Raw genomic sequence first — 17,015 nt, forward strand, 5'->3', positions numbered from 1 at the left:
CATTCATAAATTAATCAGTCAACCCATAAAATGGAAGATAAGAACCTGGGGTGGATTATAAAACTCCCTGTGGGTTGTAGAAGAAGCCACAGGCTCAGACAAATGTGGGGCTAGGAAAAACATTTCAATCCTATGGTGAGCTCAACAGGCAAAGATGGTGGATGGGAAATGAGGTGGGGATAGAGAAAAGGAATGGGAAGAAGGTGGGGTGGAAAGGAGGTGAACAAAGAAATCTGAGTTGCTCAAAGCCAAGATCCCACACTCAGAGGTACTGGAGGTGGATCCCAGGGATGGATTAGGTCACACAGCTGGATTGAGGGGACCCAATATAGAATCAAGAGCTTGCATCTTTAATGGTGGCCCAAGCTCTGTTCCCATCAACTGGCCTCCTGTAGTGGGACACCAGGTTGGAAGGAGCTGATGCCTCAAGTCCTTTTTTGAATAGGAAAGAGTGGGAAATACTAGAGCAAAAGTAACAAGCAACAAAGGAAATAGCATCTCTGAATCTGGAGGGTTGGACTCTGTCATCAGAGCCATGGTGGACTATTGCTGGCAGTCACTGTGCACTGTGACTGGGAAGCATCAGGCCACCTGTGCAAGACAATGGCAAATAGGGGTGGGCCTGGGATCCAACGTGCATGGTCTGTCTCCAGCCTATGTTCTTAACCTCTGGATTATATTCAATTGCAAGGTGGAAAAGCCCAGGGAGCCGAGGGAGCCAGAGTCAAAGCAGCTCCACAGTGTGTGCAATACCCCAAGGCAAAGAGCAAAGCCTGTGTAGGGAAGTTCACTAGGGCAGGGCACCAAGTCAAGGGTAGGGAAGGCCAGAGACTGGTTAGGCACCTCTTCCCTGCTCCTCTACTCTGATCTGGGGAGCCTCAGGCCCTAAGCAGAGCTAGAACTTCCCTGGGGCAGGTACCGCCCATCAGGCTTGGAGCTGTCTTACCTTAACCACCTGGAAATGCTCTTTCCCTTTTACCCCCTGCCTCCTGATCCCAAGACCACTCTTAGCCTAGCAATTTTCCTCTCTTTAGTTTTTTTGGGGGGGTGGGGGTGGGGGTAGGGGTGTGTGTGTGTCCATTTTTATTAACCAGACCTGACAGGCATAGGGATGGAGCCACCACTGGTTTCCATAAGCCTTTGACGAGTGCATAATGAGAATCGATTATCAAATAAATATGCTGCAATTAGCCTGAAACCACAATGCCATCTGTGTTTTTTTTAACGTCCAAATGTGGTTGAAGTCTGTGGCAGGAGCTCTCCTGATGATGTGCAGAGAGAGGCAGGATGGCACCTGAGGGGAATCCCAGGCAGGGATATGGCCATGTGGTCAGGGCAGAAGGCTGCAGAGTCCCAGACCCCTCCTGGTGACTGTCAGTGGCGCTTTAAAGTCAAGTCTGGCTGGGAAGCTGAGAAGAAACTGTCACTTGTTCGGGTTTGGGGCTGCTCAGGAGAGAAAGGTGGGCAGTGACACATCTGTTCCTTTTAAAAATCACTTTGTTAATTGCCTCTCAAAGGGAATATGTCCTATTTGATGGAAAATACAGTGAGCTGTTCATCGTAGGCACTTGATAAATATTTGCAGGACTGAACTGCATGGAGGTTTCTCTTAAGTCCAGACAGAGTCTCTGGAAGGTTTTGGGCAAGATGCCCAGAGTCCCTCCAAGCACACACATGGAAGGGGTAGTGAGGAGGAGCCGCGGGTCAGCAGAGCAGATCCAAATTTGGAGAAATATAGTTTGGTTTGATCTTGAACAACTGAGGATTAAATTGAATTGGAACATTTATTAGCATCCCTGGCAAAATCGTGAAGTTGATAAAGTTTGTCCTTTGAGGCACCTGCTACCCTCTGCTTCACTCCCCACCCCACCCCCCCCCCCAGTTCCCTCTTTGAGCCCCGGTGTGATTCCTGGCAAGCCAGTTAACGTGGGCCAAAAAAGGCCTGCCTCTGTTAGGAATGACATTTGGCTGTACGTACGAAAAAGCCAGCCAAGGTGACTTGGCCAAATGGGTATCTGGAAAGGGGTACATCCCACCAGAAATCAGAGAAATCAAACAAAAACGACAGACCCCACAGGCGAGCGAAGAGCTAATATTTGTGAGACTATGGAAGAATGACAACTTTCACAGTCACTGGTGGTGACATAAATTAGGGAAGCCTCTTAGAACGCAGGCGGATGGAATTTGGTGACAATGGAGATGAGCGTGTTCCACTCTCCTGCCCCGTGGGCCCTGCGCCCTGGGAGATGCTGGCGCTGTGCACAAGTGCTCAGGCTGGGGCGCTCGAGCAGCACGCTGTGTGACAGTGGGTGAGAAGGAAGAAAAGAACCTACTTATCCTTCAAGACAGAAATGGATGAATTGTGATGTATGTGTGGGTTACTTACTCAGCGGTGAAAATTAATGAACAAAACATATTTTTTAACAGAGCGTGGAAGGAGGAAATCAAATTACAAAAACATTCATTGGTATCAAACCACAAAAAAAAATGCAGACGCTTTAATACACACAAAACAAAAATATATATTGCTTGCAGAGCTATTATGTACAGTCAAAATATAAAAACATGGTTTGATACGATATGCCAAGTTTTAGATCCTGATTACCTTGGGAGAGAAGGAGAGTGAATGAGGGACTTCCATTTTATGATTTTTTTTTCTTTTACTTTTTAATAATTTATGAAGCAAACATTGGGACAGAGGGAATGTTCATCATTCCCAGTGCTTTTTTAGTACATTTCATAATTTAAGCAATTAAGATAAAGATGATAGCATGCACAGCTGTCAGAGCCTTGACGGCAGGAGATGCTGGGACCACTGCTGGCAGAGGTAGGATGTCCCAGCCTTCTCCAGGAAACCAGGTCTGGCCTCTCCTCCTGGTTCATGAGGTCTTTTTTTTTGGGGGGGGGGGGTTCTCATCTTTCAGATTTCAGATGCAATCAGCACCTCCACATCAGATCCCAGGTAGTCCTGACCATCTTGTACTTTCTGGAGCCAAACCCTCTCTGGCTTAATTTTAATATGCCAGGTGGTCTGGATTCTTAGCTGGGACCTTCAAAGGTTGTACTCAAGGAGAATCGAGGCACACAACAGAGGTAGTCTGCAGCAAATATGTGAAAGAAAAAAAAAGGGAAGTTTTTATGCAAGAGTCTGGCCCCTTAACCCAGTCTACCTTTAAAGAAAGTCAAATCCTTGATATTCCTAAGGGTCGGGTGAGGGAATCGTGAATACTTCCTGCCCACCTGCAGCGCTGACCCCATTCTGTTTGAATCCCAAACTTCCATAAGCACAATATTCTCAGGGAAACTGATCTCATCTCATAGGTAAGCTGATTTGCATGAATGTTGCATGGATATTACCCACAGCCACCATCCATACGGGGCTTTCCACGTGCCAGGCTCTGCACTGGACATTATATACATTACGCTTGTTAGTCTCCGCAACTAGGAGATGTGCATGTGGGTTCTTATTCTGTGGACACAAAGAGGCCAAGAAATGTACCCCAGGGCACAGGGACGAGGGTGGCTGAGCTAGGACTGGACCCGGCAGCTCGTGCTTCCCGTGTTTGTGGGGAGTGTGGATAGCTCGGAATGCGGTCGTCCTCGGACAGCTCGTCTCCACAGCATCCGTTCGCCGAAGTGGATTCCACCTCTGGTCCTTACCACCCTCCTCTGCGCCACGCTTCCAGCTCGCCCGCCCCACTTGGATATCTGATACACATCTTGAATTTGACATGAGTTCCAAAAGGACTCTGATTTCTTCCACCACCCGTTTGCCCCCTGGTCTTTCCCGTTACAGCGAAGGACATCAGCATCTACTGGACAGCTCAGAGCAAAAACTTAGAAGATGTCCTCAGGTTCCATCTGCCCCTCAAACACCATTCAACCCACCAGCCAGTCCTGAAGCTTCTACCTCCAAAAGACATGGTAGGTTGGATCCAAGCACCTCCTTCCTGGGAAGACAGGGCTACCCTCCAGCTGGTGTCCCTGTTTCCATCTCTCCCCTGCTGTACCTCCTTCAGAGCAGCCAGTGACTCGGGGCGAATTGTTCAGTGTGCCCCCAATTTCAGTGGCTTCTCAGCCTACACACATGTTGGCTTTATGAGTGTCTGACCTGTGCCTTCGTGCTCAGGAGGCCCCATAGTTGGTTGAGTGCTCTGCTATCTCTGGCTTGGAAGCTTTAGGGATTTTGGAGTAAGGACGCCTGCATTTCTGTTCTGTACCAGGCACCATGAATTAGGTAGCTGGTCTGTGTGCACAACACCAGCTCCCTAGTCTTCCTGTGACCTTATCTCCTATCGCTCTCCTTCTTGCCTCATCTGTTCCAGCAACACCCGATCTCCTTTCTGTTCTTTGAACCCACCAGGCTTATTTCCATAAGCTTTTGCCTGTGCTGTCCCTTCGGCCTAAATTGCTATTCCTCAATGAGTGTGCATAGCTTCCTCTTTCCCATCATTCAAGTGGTAGTGTCAAGGCCAGCTCCTTGGAAAGCCTTCCTAGAATGAAGTCACCCCAGTTGACGAAGCGCCTTCTTACACCCGGTTACCTTCTAACCCATTACCTTGCTCTACATTCTGCATAGTAATTATCTCTTCCTGAAAGTACTGTATATTTTTTAAATGCTTGTTATCTGTCTTCTACTGTAATAGAAGCTCCATGAAGAGCAAGGACTTGGTAGTTTTACCCAGCACTGAGTCACACCTATGATTATTGGGGGAAGAAAAAAGAGGGGGAAAGGACAAGAAAGGACAGCCTAACACAGGGCACTCTGACCCCAAAACCTTCACTCTACTCTCTCAAAGAACCCTGCATGCTCCATACAATCTGATCCCTGCTGCTCAAGAAATAGTATCAGAGTAATAATTCCCGCATTTTGTAGGTCTTCACCAGCACATAAATTAAAAATCTGCCCTTTCACTGTCCCCAGATGATGACTTCACTGAGCATCACACCATCTGCAGTCTACCTGACTATACAATTCTACTGGTAACACTGTAGTTAATTCCTTATGCAGCCACGTGCAGGGATGAGTAACATTTCCTGTGGATACCACGATCCATATGGGTCCCATCAAAAGTCATCAAACCACTAGAAGAACCCCATCATCTGACACTCTCGCTGTAGAATGTGTATTCTGATTCCTCCCACAAAATTGGCAGATAATGAGGAATATTAATATATTCCCAGGCATTTCAGCTTGCTATTCAGCAAGTACTCAAGAGCACAGCCAAGATGTAGAACACAGAGTACAATGAATGTTACTTTGTAAATGAATTAATGACCACCCACTATATCCAAGCATTACAGTTATAAATGGGAAGCACACATTAATGGGACATTAGAAAGAGCTATAATCAAAGTAAGAATGACATGCAGCAGGAGTGCAAAGCCAGGACTGATTAATTCTGCCCCGAAGGAGATATGAGATATGTGAGTGGGGTCTAAGGGAGGTCTAGTTTGTGCCATGCAGAAGAGCAGGCTTCTGTAGCAGAGCAACAAATACAATTCATCTAAATTATCCATATCTTTAATTGGCATTTAATGAGGAGAAAAAGGTCTGAACAAGTTGTTTAAAGTCCTGGTCTGAGCCCTGGCTCCAGCAGTAGCTTGCAAAGTGGTCTTAGGCATATTATTGCCCTCTGAGCTAGTTTTTGCATGTGAAAAATGAGTTTACCCTCATTAGAGTTGATACAATATAAATAAATGAGACGCTCTGTGTGATGGGGTTCTTTGGGCTCTGAAGAACTGCACACATTAGATTTACTACTTAATTATATTGTTATGTGTTATTTATTATCATCATCATTATTATTATCACTAATAAAAATATTTTTCCAAGCATGGCATAGTTTAATAAGGGGTTGCATGGGACAAAATGTCTTAACTCAAAGGTTTTCGAACTTCAGGTTGCCAGCCATGAATAGGTCCTGAAAACAAGTTAGTGTTTGTTTGGTTCTTTAATGTAAGACAATACTGTTTCTGATTAAGAACACACAGTGGGTTGTGATGTAAAACTTATTATTGCTGGAGGGGAAGTGGTCATAATAAAAAATTCTAATAACTCTACAACCAGAAGTAATCTTAGAGATATCAGAGACTAGTGTATCAGTTATTTGATTTTAAAAGACCTACAGGTGCAGCCACTCTGGAGAACAGTTTGGAGGTTCCTCAAAAAGTTAAAAATAGAACCTATGATCCAGCAATTGTACTACTAGATATTTACCCAAGGATACAGAAATACAGATTTGAAGGGGTATGCGCACCCCAATGTTTATAGTAACATTATCAACAATAGTCAAACTCTGGAGAGCCCAAATGTCCATCAATTGATGAATGGATGAAGAAGATATATATATGAATATTATTCAGCCATCAACAAGAATGAAATCTTGCCATTTGCAATGATGCAAATGGAGCCAGAGAGTATTTTGCTAAGTGAAATAAGTCAGACGGAAAAAGATAAATACCATATGATCTCATTCATATGTGGAATTTAAGTAAGAAAACAGATGAACATATGGGTAGGGAGAAAGAGAAAAGGGAGAGAGAGAAACAAGTTGTAAGAGATTCTTAACGATAGAGAAACTGAGGGTTGATGGAGGGAAGTGGGTGGAGGATGACCTAGATGGGAGATGGGGATTAACAAGGGCACTTGTGATGAGCACTAGGTGTTGTATATAAGTGATGAATCACTGAATTCTACTCCAGAAACCAATTTTGCACCATATGTTAACTAAAAAAATTAAAAAAATAAAAACTATAGGAGATGATCAGGTCCCTTCATCCTCACTCTATGGTTAGAAACGTGGAGGTCCCTCAGCTGTGAGGGGGCAAAGGCAAGTCATAAAGCCTAGCTTCCCACAAGACAGCCAGTCCTCAGTGCTGAACCAGGAAGGGGGGGAGGCTCAGAAACAAGAGGTCCTGTCTTCTAAGAGTTTGAATATTTAACAACGGCTGCTCATTGAGCTCTGCTCTGTGCCTAACACCACCCCTGGCCTCAAGTTGCTGCTTATACTTTAATGGGAGAGAGAAACATGCACACAGTAAGTGTACTAAAAGATGAATGAAATTATTGCTGGTTGGAAGACATTCAGTGAGGTAATTAAACAAAGGAAGGGATAGAGTGGGATGGGGTACACATGGAGGTGGGCAGGGAAGCCTGTCTGAATAGGTTGAAATCTGAAGGATGGAGGTTCCATCTTTCCTTTGCGATCACAAGATGGGTGCCACCATTGTTTAAGCCACGAAAAAGGGGTAGAGGGAAAGTGCTTACTTGCCTTTCATCAGGGAAAACAATTGTTACCAGAGGAAAGAATTCTAATTCTCATGGAGCAAAACCTGTGACCTGGCTCTGCTGAGCTGCAATGGAAGCTGGGAAAAGGGAGTATCTCACTCAACCTGGTTCTGTGGCTTCCAAACAAACCTGCTTTGACAATCAAGGAGGAAAGGAATCATGAATATTGGGTAGGTTGTTGCAAGTGATTGTTATACATCTTATTCTACTACACATTTCTGTGCATTTGTTCATATAATTCCTTCTGCTCAGCACACCCTTCTTCATCGAATGAAAGAGAAATAAGCAAATGCATATGCTTTTGCTCTCAACCCCATTAGCCCAGAAATCCTCACAGACTCAGTTGGATTCCATGTCTCAGTCCTAACTTTGCTTCCTTTCTCTACCTTGACCTACCCACCTTGATTTCTAGCTCTGTCTCAGGAAAGGTCGTGCATGGAATGACATAATCATGTCTGATTACATTTTATCTACACCCTGAAAGATGGCGACTTTATCTTTCTAATGAGCAGCACATTTCTCGATTCATACTTTATTACACATTATTATCCCCATCTTTTTGTTGGTATGATTGTTTCACAAATTGCAGGCTCCCACATTAAATTAATGCTGATTATGACTTTCCCCAGGTGCATTATCTTACATTTATCTATATTAAATCTCATCTCATTTGCTTCCCAAAACTTTCATTCTTCTCTGTTCTTTTAGCCTCTCCAATACTTATTAGGGTTTAGAATTTGATAGCATCTAAAATGTCATCAACTTGTCTTTGTTTCTAAATCGTAAATAAGCTAGAATAAATCCCTCTAACATGTACAGGAGAAAAAACTAGTATGTATTGTCCATTGACTGCCTTAGCTGGGAGTTCTTAAGATTAGGATTTGGTGCACAGAGTGTATGTGGAAGGAGATTCTGGGAAGCACAGTGATGGAATGTGAAAGGGGGACAGAGTGAAGAAAAGAAAATAAAGAGTGTGCAGTTGAGGGGCACCTGGATGGCTTAGTCAGTTAAGCATCTGATTCTTGATTTCAGCTCAGACTATGATCTCAGGGTTGTGATATCAAGCCCTGCCTTGGGTCCCGTGCTCAGCAGGGAGTCTACTTGAGATCCTATTTCTCCCCCTCCTTCTGCTTCTCCCCTCTACTCCCTCCCTCATGAATAAATAAATAAGAAACGAGACAAAGACAGAACCGAAGCTGGGCACAGGCAGTGGACGTGGTCCCGCCGAGAGCCGAAGATGGCAGTGAACGTACACTCAACGTCCATCACCAGTGATAACCTAAGTCGACATGACATGCTGGCCTGGATCAATGAGTCTCTGCAGCTGAACCTGACAAAGATTGAACAGTTGTGTTCAGGGGCTGCCTATTGTCAGTTTATGGACATGCTATTCCCTGGTTCCATTGCCTTGAAGAAAGTGAAATTCCAGGCTAAACTAGAGCATGAATACATCCAGAACTTCAAAATACTACAAGAAGGTTTCAAGTGAATGGGTGTTGACAAAACAGTTCCTGTGGACAAATTAGTAAAAGGAAATTTTCAGGACAATTTTGAATTTGTTCAGTGGTTCAAGAAGTTTTTTGATGCAAACTATGATGGAAAAGACTATGACCCTGTAGCTGCCAGACAAGGTCAAGAAACTGCGGTGGTTCTCTTCCTTGTTGCTCCAGCTCTGGACAAACCGAAGAAACCTCTCAGCTCTAGCAGGGCAGCTCCACAGAGGCCCACTGCAACACACAGAACTACTGCAACCCCTAAGGCTGGCCTGGGTGTGGTGCGAAAGAATCCAGGTGTGGGCAATGGGGATGATGAAGCAGCTGAATTGATGCAGCAGGTCAATGTATTGAAACTTACTGTCGAAGACTTGGAGAAAGAAAGAGATTTCTACTTTGGAAAGCTAAGAAACATTGAATTGATTTGCCAGGAGAACGAAGGGGAAAACAACCCTGTATTGCAGAGGATCGTGGACATTCTCTATGCCACAGATGAAGGCTTTGTGATACCTGATGAACAGAGGTATGTGATACCTCCACAGGAGGACAATAAGAGTATTAACAGCCTGGACCAGCAGAGTGACATCCGAATTTTTCACTCCAAATCATGTGCTTAACTGTAAAATACCCCTTTCATTATTCTTAGAGGACTCACTGGTTTCTTTTCATGAGCAAACAGAACCTCTTCTTAAAGTGCACTTTGCAGAAGTTTCACCCCTTTTTCCAATGGGTTTGAGTTAGGAGCTTTTACCCCATAGCAGAGCAGTATTAACATCTAGTTGGGTCACCTGGGAACACAGAGGCTGACCATGTGGGGCTCACTGTGTGGACGCTGGTGACACTGCTGGAGAAGGTGCTTTTATGTCACACACCGAGGTGGAGTCCTCAGTAGAGAAATGTAAAGACAGATTTGAATTTTAGCTAATGTGAAATCTTGGCAGAGAACGTTTTAATAAATAAATGCCTTAAGAGAAATAAATAAAAAATAAATAAATAAATAAATAAATAAATAAATAATAAATACTTAAAAAAAAAACAAAAGAATGTACAATTGAGTAGTTGAGACTGCTGGCTTCTGAGGCTCAGCTTGCTGAAAATCCTTTGAGAGCTGAAATAGAGAGCACATTTTCCTAACTACTGCCCACTATCACTTGATGCTTGCTTCTGGCGGACATTAGTTCTCTGACATGTACAGTCAGGTTCAGCCTGGCAAGCTCCTGTAGCCAGAGAAAGCTCTCAGACAGAGATACAGATGCTAAAGGCAGAAGGTCTTGCAGGGAAGAGATTGTTCCGTAAAGGTTTGTAGGCCTCTGAGTCATCCAAAGAGGCCATGAGCAGTGCACCTGCTACAGTCCACCTCATGCACCACTCAGATCCACTCTCGCCACACAGAAAATCTACTTTTTTTCTGTCACCGACTCTGCATTGTGGCATATTCTTGCATATTTGTCATCTCCCTCCTCTAACACTCATTTGAGGTTGTTTTCTGCCTTGGCCAATATTTCTGCTGATGTAAGTTGCTTTCCCAGTGGGTTAACTCAGAACTTCATCACTGAGGTATCCGAGCCCCTGGTTACAATGCTTTTGTCATGCCACAGCTAATGTGTTTCCACTTGCAGTTACCAGTGGGCATGGAAGCCCCAAGGAGCACCTCAGTGAATCTGCTGAGTTCCAAACTTATATGCCTCTGCTCCCAGTATAAGCAGTAGCCCTAGCACCTCATGTCATTTGTTCTTGCAAGCGAAGTAATTTTCCCTGCTGTGGTCTATCAGCATGTGAAGCTAGCTAGCCATCAACCATAACCATTGGCTTGGTAGAGCCCTTCATATGTTGTTTAACAGATGCATCCTTCTATTGGAATTTAAGACCACTGGTCCAGGAGAGCCAACAGCTGGAGAGGTTTGGGAGGTTTGGGAGGAAAAAATTTGATTTGTTCATCCACTAGAAGGAGTCTGAGGAAAGGATATGTATAGGAATGAATAGCTTAATTGCCTGGTCAGGGACCTAAAAAAACCCCATACGTGGAGATACTTTCCTACCTCTGTCTTTCATGGACACATCCCTGAGTGAGATTGGAGGATGGTCAGCATACTAACAAATTGCGACGGGCCATTTAAGAACTTGGACTGGGGTTTTCCTTCTCCATCACTGTCATAGGGAACCTCATAAGAGGCCATTTATGTGAGTGGTGGGAGAGGGTCTCGTGCAACAGAGGTATGTGACAGGGTCTGGGTCATGGATTCATATAATTCACCTGTGCCTCCCAGATCTGCCTGGGCTTGATCTAGCATGGACCATTTTTATCTTATGATGAGTTGTTACTATGCTTGCCTAACCTTATAACCTGGTAGCTCTGACAATACCTAGCTCTTGATGGACGGTTCCAGTTGCAATGTCACTTGATGTCCCGTGTCAGACACTCAGTCTTCATTAAGATTCAGAAGCATGGCCGGACTTGCTTTTTTGAACAACATATAATTATCTATGATAGAAGTGTATCTTTGATCCAGAAACCTAGAGGTCTGCTCCATGGCTTTTTATTGAGATTGCCAGGTGCTCCACGCAGCATCCTTATCTACTTGAATATATCTTTCACCAGAAGATATGCCTGATCAGAGCAATTTTTACTGAAGCCTGAACCTGTTGCAGAGTACTCTTTTTTGGCCCCAGTCAAAACTGGCAGGCTTCCTAGTTATCAATAAACTGTGGGAGCCGTACTCCCAAATGTAGTATGTGCTGTCTTCCAAATCTAAAGAGTCCCAACAAACACTGTGCCCATCTTTTATGTGTAGGGAGCTCTAGATGTAACAACTTGCCCTATAGCCTGGAGGGCAGGTCTTCACATGCCCCAGATGGTTAGACACCTAATTTTACACAATTTCACCAATGTGGCAGTCGCCAAAATCTTCAATGGGGGTTATCTCCAACCCTCTGGTGTGGGAAAAGTATGTGTTTTGATGAACATGTAGCAGTCTCTGAGGCATATGTGCATATATACACGTGTATGTATATATAGTTGTGTAGATTTATCAAACAGTGCATCATCAGCTTTACCAAAGGGAAGTAGGAGTAGAGAAGAGAAGCACAATGATTGCCCGTGTCTTCTCTCCCAGAGCATTTCACTTCAATTTGCCCAGGGTTTCAATAATACCTAAGTGTTGAATATTGTGGATTCAAGAGTATAGGAACTTCTGTGAAATCCAGAAATTATACAGGAGCACACAGATCCAGTACACAGACTTTAGCACAGTTGACATGGTGAATGGACCCACCAATATCCTGATCATTTGCATATTCCGTTTCAGCATAACAGTAAAAACAATTCAGAGAAATCAAAACCAGTGAGAAATTTAGGAGGGCGTATGTGTCAGAAGGGGTCTGAGAGGACTTTTCAAGCAAGACAGAAAGCTCTAGTTAAGGAAGGAAAGAATACACGTAGATCCTAAAAGAGTTAAGACTTTTGCATGAGAAGAGAGTATAAAACAAAGTCAAAGACCTATGATAGAATGGGGGAAATATTTGCAACTTTCATGACAGAAGATTAATACAGAAAGAGCTTTTACTAATGAATAAGAAAAATGTCAACAGCACAATTTTAAAAGAATGGGCTCTAAGATAAAAATAGTTATTTCACAGCAGAGATTGTCCAAAAGGGCAATAGATGTCACAATTTCCAGGTAGAAACTGATCCATTTCAATAAAAGGTCCCTTCTTCTGCACTTTGGAGAATAATTTCATGCTGAAAGGAATGAAAATAAAGCATCTAAGCCTTTTGGAATGGGAATAAGTGACTTGCAAAGAGAGCTCCCACTAGCTTGAGCTTAGTAGAGCAAAATAGTATTCCCAAGTGAAGGTACCTGGGACACTTAAAGCGCCGGGAAATCTGCTGGAAACTCTTAGGGAGCCACCGAAGAGCCATGAGCTTCGTTGACACACTATTCACAAAGAGCCTGCATCAAGTCTGGTGAAGGGAAAGGAACCAGAGCTGTATTTAAGCCCATCACTGCCATCTACTAGCTAAATGGCTTTGGCAAGGGTTACAGGCTGAATGGTGTCCTCAAAAAGATGCATTGAAGTTCTAATTCCCCCATGCAGTGCTTCTGTAGGATCTTGTTTGGAAGTAGGTTCTTTGCAGGTGCAATGAGTGAGATGTAGATGAGGCCATACAGAAGTACAGTGGGCCCTTAGTCCAGCATGACAAGTGTCCTTACAGAAAACAGAGAAGAGGGCAGCCCCAGTGGTCCAGTGGTTTAGTGCTGCCTTTGGCCCAGGGCGTGATCCTGGAGACATGGGATGGGGCCCCATGTCAGGGTCCCTGCATGGAGCCTGCTTCTCCCTCGGCCTGTGTCTCTGCCTTGCTCTCTCTTTCTGTGTATCTCTCATGAATAAATAAATAAAATCTTAAAAAGAAAAAGAAAACAGAGAAAAGACACAGAGATACGCAGGAAAAAGATGAACACGTGACAAGCAGAGATCAGAGTGATGCATCTACAAGCCAAGGAATGCCAAGGATCACTGGCAAACACTAGAAGCCAGAGGAGGCAAAGCTTCTCCCCTACAGATTTCAGCGGGGGTGTGTCCTACTAGCACCTTGCTTTAGGACTTGTAGCCTTCAGAACTGTGAGCCAATACACTTTTGTTGTGCTTTTGTTGTAACCCAGTTTGTACTTTGTTACAGCAGCCACAGGAAACTAACATGGCCAGGGTTAAGGGAAATTATTCATGATACTTATGCTAAGGCTCTCCTATATTTAGGATTATCTCAGTAGCTATAGGGACCACTGAAATGGGGTTTTGCAGTAAGGAAGAGAGATTGGGCTCATCTCTGAATACAACACGGAAAAGTAGGGATTTTATAGCCAACAAGTAGGGGAAGGTGGGTATCAGAGGATGGAAAATCATTTAGAGAGTAGGGTAAGTCTTGCGGACCGGCCGATAGGATTCTTAGGAAGGCGCAGACACTACTCTGGGGATGGGAGGGCAGGGGAAGGGATCAGATCCTGAGGGCGATCACATAGGGGGAACACGGGTTCTGGCATTCATCCCACTATTTCCTCTACCATCAGATCTCCCTCCAACTCCCTCTTTAAGGACCCTATGGTTACATTTAGGAGCCACCCAGATAATCCAGGAGAATCTCCCCACCTAGAATCCTTAACCTAATCATACCTCCCATGTTGGGTAATATTCACAGGTTCCAGGGATTAGGCGTGGGTATCTTTGGAGCCTACCATCATGCTCACCTTCTCTCAGCTTGTTTCCTTAAAATGAGGATAGTGATGCTTACTTAACAGGGTTGCTGATACGGTTTCCTAAATTAAACTATGCATTTGAAAGCTTCTAGCACCAGCTCTGGACAATCGGAACTGAGCAGTAAACACTAGCTGGGTTTTAGGGTCTTCTAGAATGACAGGAGGGCCGGGGTTGTGGGAACATGCCTCCTTGGTAAGTCCTCTGGCACTGCTGTCGCTTTAGGGGCTGGCCCCTCCCCACCTGCTTCAGCTGGGGACAGATGCTCTAGGAGTCAAGGGCAGCCCGCAATTTCCAGCACATACCCAGTGTGACTCTGCAGCACACCTGATTCTTCTTTCCCTGAGTCGTGTGTGAAATGGATCTCACCAAACAGAAATTGCTTTCCTCTTATTGCTCTCTCAACCTTTAGGGAAAAGTAGTGCTATTTTTTTTTTCCATCCTCAAAACCTTTTAATAAGAATCTGCCCGCAGATACCCATGGCTTCAAATAACTCCAGCACCAGGCACTCTTCTTTCCACTCCCCCCACCCTTTCTCCCTATTTCTCTGGAATAAATCTTCATTCCCTTTATTTATGCTTGATTCATTCAAGTAGACACAACTTTCATACAGCATTCTTTAATCAGAGTTTTGCTGTTGACATGTTTTAATTAGATCCCTGCTTACAAATTTAGTCAGCACATAAAATAACCTCCCCCCCTCTCTTTCAGCTGGGACTGTAGAGAACACTATCTATCTATCAAGGCTGACAAGTCAATTGTGAGAATCATTCCACCAGGTCTCTATAAAAATATCCGGTGTGAGAACTTTTCAAAGAGAATTCTTCAAAACTCAAATCAGCCTGAGGATCTGGGTCATGGTGTTTGGGTGACGCGGAGAGGAAGCAGGGAGAGAGGCTGTGGGGAGAGGCCCTGCCCAACAGCCCAGGGAGCTTCCGCTGTTGTTCTGCGCCCTTCCCACGACCTGCTCCGACGAACTGCACAAACTTGAGTCCGTTGGCCTTTCGGGGGTCTCAGTTTTCACAGCAATAAATGCGGGGCGGGGGGAATAAAAATAAATAAATAAATGCAGGAAAATTCATTTTTCCACCATGTTGTTGTGGATTTTTTTTCTTTTTTTTTGAAAATTTAAATTCGATTTGCCAACAAATAATGCATCATTAGTTTCAAATGTAGAGTTCAATAATTCATCAGGTGCCTGTAACACCCAGTGCTCATCACATCATGTGCCCTCCTTCATGCCTATCACCCAGTTACCCCATCCCCTCACCCACCTGCCTTCCAGTGACCCTCAGTGTGTTTGCCAGAGTTAGGAGTCTCTCTTGGTTTGTCTTCCTCTCTGATTTTTTCCCATTCCGTTTCCCCTCCTCCCCTTTTGATCCTTTGCACTATTTATTACATTCTACATATGAGTGATGAGTGTTGTGGAAAGTAAAAAAAACAATGTACATATAGTGCCAGAGACATATTTGTACGCACATACGTCTATTGACTTATCTACTTCTTTATCCATATCTCTATATAAATAGGTATGGATACCGGTAAGGTGTAGGTACATAGGTACAGATGTGATTTAAGTGGAGACAGAGATACAGATAGAGAAGCAGCTCTCGCTCTGCCCATGTGTGTTTGTTCTCCTCCACCACAGAAATAGGTAAAGCACCATAGGACATATGAATGGACTCATCCCTCACCCGTTTTATCCATTCATTCTATAAATATTCACTGTGACCCAGACTGATGCTCAGGGATGTAAATATTTTGGTGTTCCCTTTCTTGCAAACACTGTTAGTGTGGCAGTTGCTGTCAGTGCCAAATTCAGTGACTTAGCACAACACACATTTATTATCGCATAGTTCTGGAGGTTAGCAACCTGACATGGGTCTTGCCAGGCTCCAATCCAGATGTTGGCAGATCTGCGTTCCTCTCTAGAAGCTGATCTGTTTCTTGGCCTTTTCAGCTTCTAGAAATTACCCCATTCCCTGGCTCACGGTCCCCTTTGTCCACCTTCACGGCCACCAATGTTGTGTGACTCTACGGAGTGCCTTTTACTGCTGTCACACATTCCCCTGATTGCTCTGCTTGCCCCTTGTCTTCCTCGTTTAAGGGCCCTTGAGGCTACACTGAGCCCATGTGGATAATCAAGGGGAACATGAAGCCAGCTGATTAGCAAGCAATGTCATCTTGAGCACATGCTGTCATCATCTCTCCTAGCTCAGTTTCCTTATAAATTGAGTAGCGATGAGTTGAGAAGAATGTCTAGGAAGGCCTAAGTGAGGAGGTGCAAGCAGATGACAACATTGAATCAAAGCTGCCATGGCACAAGCAATGAGCGTCAGGAGCCCTGGGTTGGATCCTGTGTCTGCCTCTCACAAGTAGGGACATGGAGTGGGGGACTGGGGAGGAGCCCTTCCCTTAGAGCAGCGGAGCAGGGAGTCTCTGCAATGAACCAGGAGGGTGGGACTCATGGTTTCTGAGTGAACTGCAGGCAATCCTGCTACATGGTTGGCAGCACTACAAGGTGGCAGAGTAGGTTCGCCCCACCCACCGCCTCCTCCTCACCTGAAGTGTGCTGACGTCTTCCCCGGGGAGGGTGACCAACTTGTCCTTTGTCTAACCCTGGCAGGTCTCACTTCCTGGGAAAGCTCTAGTCCCCAAACCCCATGAGGCTGAGGGCATGGAGGGCAAGCCTCCCCTTGGAGAGGCCCTGGAGAAGTCCTGAATCAGAGACGAAGCCAAGGGGTACATGGGGCATATGCTTCCCAGGGGAGGATGAAACTGGAACCAGCCTTGGTCTGTGGTCATTACACTTGGAAGGAACACCCTAGGATGCCCCCTGAGCTAGCAGCTGTGGTCAGCCAGACCCGAGGCCAGATAGGAATGTCATTGTGTGATGCCTGGAGTCATGAGACCTGTGCAGGTTGGGCATGGAGACTTGACTTGCCTGCCTTTCCTGGGGACTGATGCCTAAGGATCAACG

The 17,015-nt window shown here is 44.8% G+C and overlaps 1 pseudogene; it reads left to right on the forward strand.

Annotated features, from left to right (window-relative positions):
- Positions 1 to 7,498: 7,498 nt before the first annotated feature.
- On the forward strand, positions 7,499 to 9,724 carry LOC140603423 (microtubule-associated protein RP/EB family member 1 pseudogene; annotated as a pseudogene).
- Positions 9,725 to 17,015: the final 7,291 nt, after the last annotated feature.

Source organism: Canis lupus, chromosome 14 (assembly GCF_048164855.1).
Source record: "Canis lupus baileyi chromosome 14, mCanLup2.hap1, whole genome shotgun sequence".
Taxonomy (NCBI): Eukaryota; Metazoa; Chordata; class Mammalia; order Carnivora; family Canidae; genus Canis; species Canis lupus.